Source organism: Chaetura pelagica, unplaced genomic scaffold, assembly GCF_000747805.2.
Source record: "Chaetura pelagica isolate M959 unplaced genomic scaffold, ChaPel_1.0 scaffold116, whole genome shotgun sequence".
Classification (NCBI taxonomy): domain Eukaryota; kingdom Metazoa; phylum Chordata; class Aves; order Apodiformes; family Apodidae; genus Chaetura; species Chaetura pelagica.
In genome coordinates, this window is record NW_009953655.1 from 3,448,172 (window position 1) to 3,454,312 (window position 6,141).

Consider the following 6,141-nt stretch of genomic DNA (forward strand, 5'->3'; position numbering starts at 1 on the left):
CCTGTCTGCACTGCGCCCGAGGTGCTGCGTGGCCTGTCCCGCTTCCCCCGGAGAGGTGCTGGTTCCCCCCCGCCTCCCCTGCGGCTCCGGGGGGCACCGGGGCCTTCGGGACAGGCCCCAGCCGCCTTTGCCCACCGCTCCCCTCAGCGCCGGGGCCAGCGAGGCCTGCGGCCCTTTTCTGCCCTGTCTTCCCTCGGAGGTGGGACGAGCCGGTCCTGGCAGACGGGCTGCCCAGCCTCTTGCGGTGCTCGCTGCTGTGAAGCTGCGCTTGCTGCCAGGGCCGTTCAGAGGGTGTCCTGGAGCGGCTGAGAGAAACAAGCGCTGGGGAGGAGGGGCTGGAGTCCCCCTTCCTCCGGGGGAAGAGCTGGTGGCGATAGGTGTAACTGCGTGAAGTTGTTAGTCCGGCCTCCCATCTCATGTCACAATAGTAGCGGAGGGAATTAATGCTCCTCTCCTACCTCAGCGTCGCCTACATCTCCATTACAGGACGTGAAACGACTCAACTTCTCGGTTTTTTTCTGTGTCTGATTTTGGATCTATTGGAAGTAAGCTATAGCCTCTCCTAGAGAAAATTCTGCACGTAAGAGTAATGAGGAGCTTTTCTCCTGACCAGTCTTCATCTGGGTTTTTTTGTGGTTTCTGAAATAGGACATTAGGCCAGCTGTAAGTTTTGTGGTTTTGTTTTCTGGGTGTTTTCTTAGCTCCTGTGTTTTGGTTTCGTTTTGGGTTTTGTTGTTGTTCTGTGAGATTGTTGGTTTTTTTGTTAGCCTTCTCATAAACATGCCTTATTTGCCTGTAGATATAACTTCTTAGAGTAGGAGGCTAGTATATTTTTATAGTAAGCTGTTCATCACTCATTTTCACTTTTTATAGTGCTTTTCAGCAAGCTTTTGTAGGATGAGACTGCTTAACCTAATTTGGGTAAAATGTAATAGACTCAGCTTCTGTTATCACTGAAGTTGATGGAGTGCCTGAAAAAATGAGAACACCTTTAAAGGTGGTGGAAGAAGGTAATAGGAAGGTTTTGAGAGTGTGAAATGGCAGATTACTGTTGCCTGTTATAAGAAGTTTTTAAGACTAGAAAGTTGTGCTTGGTAGGTGCATCTTTTGACCACAGAAATACCTTTTTTTATATATGCTGCATCTTTGATGTTGTATTTTCTGTTGTTAGGAGTGCAAAGAAAGGTCTTATGACTGAAAATGAGACGGAAAGTCTTAAAAGGGGTAGCATATTGTGTTTTGACAAATATAATGTATGCTGGTTTTGTCACCTGTTCCTTGCACATGCCAAGCATTGAGGCTAACATTATTTCTTTTCTCAAAGACTTACCTTAGTGTTGTTTGTAGTGTTTAGGATGATTATGAAGTCTTGGCTTTTTTAAGTTAGACAGGGTAAAAATGGCTACTTCTTTCTTAAGCTAATTTGCCTCAATTCGTGCTATGCATGTGGGAGACCAAAGCTTGTTTTCAGGATGGTGTAACAAAAGTTTTCAGTTTGTGTTGTCCCAAGAAGCAGTTATTTTTTTAAATTGTAATTCAAACATGTTAAATTAGGTCAACTTGAACTCAGTGAAACTGTTAGCATTTTAATAGAGGAAAAAAATCAACAGCAAGCTTAAATGATGAGCATGAGAATCCGTGTTCTTTTACTTCTAGTGTATGCATTCTTAATTGAAATGGCACTATGTTTATTTTTTTCAAGTATCTACCTGTACAGAGAGAGGTTGGTGGATATAGTCCTTAAAATGCTAGCGAGTTAGCTAGAGTGAACCTTGAACTTTTTTTGTTACAAGGACAACCCTACTTAAAGCACTTGGGTGAGCTAAATGACAGGAACAATAACTGCCTGTGCAGAGCTCTGGGTATGAGAGGAAGGGGGAGTGGCTTTTTCTGGTACTGTGTCATCCTGCAGTGATGCAGTGAGAAGTTGCTAAAAGTGTTTCTTGGCTTGCTAAGTTGATCTGCTAAATTTTCACATTTAAAAAAGTGATCTTTAAGAAAATAAATCTTAGTTATATAATTTCAAATTGATGTCTGAATCTGTCTTGCTACAGATGTAATAGATCAGCTCATTAACAGCTTCAGCTGGAGCTGTTTGATGCTTGTGGCTGGGGGGGGGGTTGGCACAGTAACTCTATTTGTATTATCCAGTCTTGCAAGTCTTGGTGCTGAGTTTATGGTGACTGCTGGAAGAGGAGCATATAGAACTTATTATCTAATTTTGGCTATCCAGTCCTGTATAACAGATCTTATAATTAAATTGAGCTGTCCTGAGGTTTTGGAAATCTTGAAGGAATTGTAATTGATGAGTGTCTCTGAATGTGCAGAACATACAACTGTTTTGTTGACCTCCATTCTTGTGCACCACTAACGTGATTTATGGTGTATTCAAGACAGAAAGCTTTGCTCTATTTCTGCTACCCATTCTTACAGTTCAGGAAGTAAACTCTCAATTAAGTTTTCTAAGTAAGCCAATAGTGTGGAAATCTTTAGCCTCACAGAAGAGGTTTGTTCTTAGAAGAAAAAAATAAAATGTTGCTGCTGAATCATGAGACTCCTTCCATAGCCTTAGTAAATTTCTGCTGTGTGATTTTGTTTGTAAACACGACTCTCCTGAGCTGGGCTGTGTTGATACTGATGAACCTATCTATAATGATTTAAGGTGATTTTACAGTGGTGAGTTTCCCTTTAGGTATCCATTCTCAAATTTCTACTTCAGAAGTAGCTTCTGAAGAGGTTAAGATTTGAGCCATTAGCAGCTGGAACATTTGTGCCTTATGTGTACTCTCTGAATTATGTATAAAGAAAGCCTACTGACAATGTTGTAAGATTCTGAAAATTAAACCATCTAAATAGGCCTAGACAGACTGGAGGAGTGGGCTAGTAGGAACCTCATGAAGTTCAAGAGAGAAGTGTAAGGTCTTGCACCTGGGAACGCATAACCCAGGAGTGCAGTTCAGACTGGGATCCACCTGGCAGCCCAGTGGAAAGGGACCCGGGGTCTTGCTAGATAACAGGCTCAACATGAGTGAACAGTGTGCTGCAGCAGCAAAGAAAGCCACCAGGATGCTGGGCTGCATAAACAGGGGCATCACCAGCAGAGATAAAGAAGTTATCATCATCCCACTCTACTCGGTGCTTGTCAGACCATACTTGGAGTATTGCATTCAGTTTTGGTCCCAGCTCTACAAAAAGGATGTGGACAGGCTGGAGAGGGTCCAGAGAAGGGTCATAAGGATGATTTGAGGGCTGGAGGACCTTCCATATGAGGAAAGGCTGAGAAGACTGGGTTTGTTCAGTCTTGAGAAAAGAAGGCTTTGGGGAAATCTTGTTATCATGTTCCAGTACTTAAAGGGTGGCTACCAAGAAGATGGAGACTCCCTATTTACAAGGACTCGCATGGAAAAGACAAGGGCTAATGAGCACAATTTGCTTCTGAGGAGATTCCAGTTATAAGTTATACACAAGAAAGATTTCTCACCATGAGGTCAGTCAAACATTGGAATAGTCTCCCAAGGGAAGTGTTAAATTCCTCCCCCCCGCCCCGCATTGGACCGTTTTAAGTCTCCGATAGAAAGGATGCTGAGACAGAGGCTCTGTCCTGTGTTGCCTTTGAGGTCTGATACTAGATCATATGAAATGTAGTAATCCTATAAATCTGTTCCTTGGTATCTTGATAAAGAAGTGTGAATGTTTCATGTGGATAAGGTGGTCTTATGTGTATTACTTTGGTCTTATTTTCACCATAATATTCAAATTTAAGTGTTGGGGTTTTTTTTATCTGGATGGGTTTTGTTAATTTGTTTCTATTTGGTTGGGTTTTTTCTTCTGTGATGGCTGCTCTTTGGCACTTAAGCCACTTGTAGCCCAGGAGAATCTCTGCAACATTTTATGTTTGGAGTAATGTCAGGTGCTTGCTCCCCCTGTATTTTTAACAGTTTCCAAAGATACTTTGTCAACATGCCATTGCACTTGGTTGTACTCAGTGTTATATGCAAAAAGCAACAAGTCTTGTGAAACCTTCTGAGCATTTTACATCCAAAACTGTTGCCTAGTGAATGCACCAGACTTGGTTTTTGCTTTCAACAGTGCAGGCAACAGGTTCTATTTTTTAAAAATTCTAGCAATTTGTAATTTAAAATAAGCTTATAGGAAATTTATGTCTTTATAATCCTCACCAACATTTCCCAGCCTTTTTAAGTCCAATTATTTTTTCCAATTTTATATCTGAAGAGAACAAAGGAAAGTGTCGCTGGGTTTTCTTGATGAAATAAACTTAGAGATAATCTAATGGCCTAAGTTCTTAATCTACCTCATATGTTGCTTAGTCTTGTTCATCCTCCTGCTATGTACAAAAACCTACTTTGCCTAAGTTACTTTCAGTTTCAGTTGTAGCTGTTAGATAAAGATGGTAGCTTGTCTTTGAGCAACTAGTCTGAAAGTGCAGATGTGCTAGGTTTAGGGATAATTCTCTCCCTTTTCCCCTATTCAAAAAGTTCAGCTGAGTAAAACAGGATCTTTCCAAGAATGTTGGTAAAGCTGGCAGAAAAGCTTTCTTCCTTACCAGGTGAAATGAAATCTAAACCCTAAGAACAGTGGGGTGAAGTGTGCAAAGAGAACTCGCATACCTGGACACAGAATGTTATGAAAATGGCTGCAGAAGTGAATCTTGTACTGAGGAAGCAGAAGACAGAGTCAGTTCCTGGCTTCTCTGATAGGAAACAAACTCTGACCCTTAGTCTTCAATACCCCTGTTAAAAACGTAAGGCTATTCACCCACATTTGCAAGAAACTCTTGAGAAATTATATATGTAAGTTTAGATTTTTAAAAGCAGCTTAAAAAGAAATATCTTAAAAAATCAGCAGTCCGAACTGCTTAGATTCTTATTAGGGGAGGGAGTTATGCATAACAGTTCTGAAAATTTCATTTACTATGACAAGAATCTGCCTATGGGCTCACTGATCACTAGGTCTGGCTTAGAACAGAGAGTCTTAGTAAAAAAACAAAACAAAAAACCCAGCAAACATCTTGTCTTCCTTTGTAGCTTTGGCAATTCGGTGGCAGTTTTAAAATTAAAGGATGGGAGAGAATTGAGTGCTCTATTGTATTGCTTAAAACTATGCATAAGTAGATCTTGCCGGCTTAGTAAAAATACCAGCTTTAGCATAAGGATTTTTCTCAAGCATGTTTTGGTTTAATATTGTCACAATTCAGTGCTAATGGATCTCTTAAAGTGATTGAAGAAGTTTAGAGGAACCTTAAGGGGGGAAAAAAAATCAGCCTAGCTTCCTTTAACTCAAAGTTGTGACTGACAGCCAGTGCCATTCCATCCCGCTGCGGTCTTGGTGTTTCTTAACCTGAGGACAGGGCAATAGCCTGTGTGCTGGTCTTGCAGTGCAGATCAAGGTCAGTATCTGGAAGACAGTTCTGCAGTTCTTGTTTAATGTATTTGGTTTTTTTCCTGGCCCTTCTGCCATCTCTCCCCCAGCTCCTCATTGTATGTTGGATGCAGGATAATTGGACCATGAGCAAGCTTTAAAATGTCAACTTCAGTACCATGTCAGTTACTCAGAATTGCCTTTATCCTTGCTTTTCACCTCTTCCCACTTAGCAGTTTGCTGTTTGGCGAACAGTGGCATGCACAGCTCCAGCTAATACAGAGTAGCTACTGTAAACTTGTATTCTCTTACAGATCCACAAGTATTTCTAAAAAGAAAATTCTTTGCTTTACTTGTTTTATATTCCTCTCAAGCTGTTTGTCTCCTACCTCTCTGAATCTGGAGATGGGTTGGCGGAGGGAAGTATTTACCATAGTGTTTTGCTCTCTGAAGATGGCTGCTTATGATACAATTCCCAGTGGTTCCTGTCCATACCAATCAGTTATTTTCCAGTTACACTTATTTGGGATTCCTTAGTGTTTTTCTAGTTTGCTAACAAATGAGTGTAATTTGGTGTTTAGTTTATGAAATGGGTAAGAATAACCAAGGCCTCAGGCCCAACTGCAGGTGGCTGAGGCTCTCTTACCAAACTCTGGGACTTTCCCTCTGGCTTTGTACAAAAACTGGAAAGGGAATCTTGAAGATGTATCTAAGAGAAGAGGTATCACAGATGGGTAATGTTCTCTTTTTTTTCTTATAGGC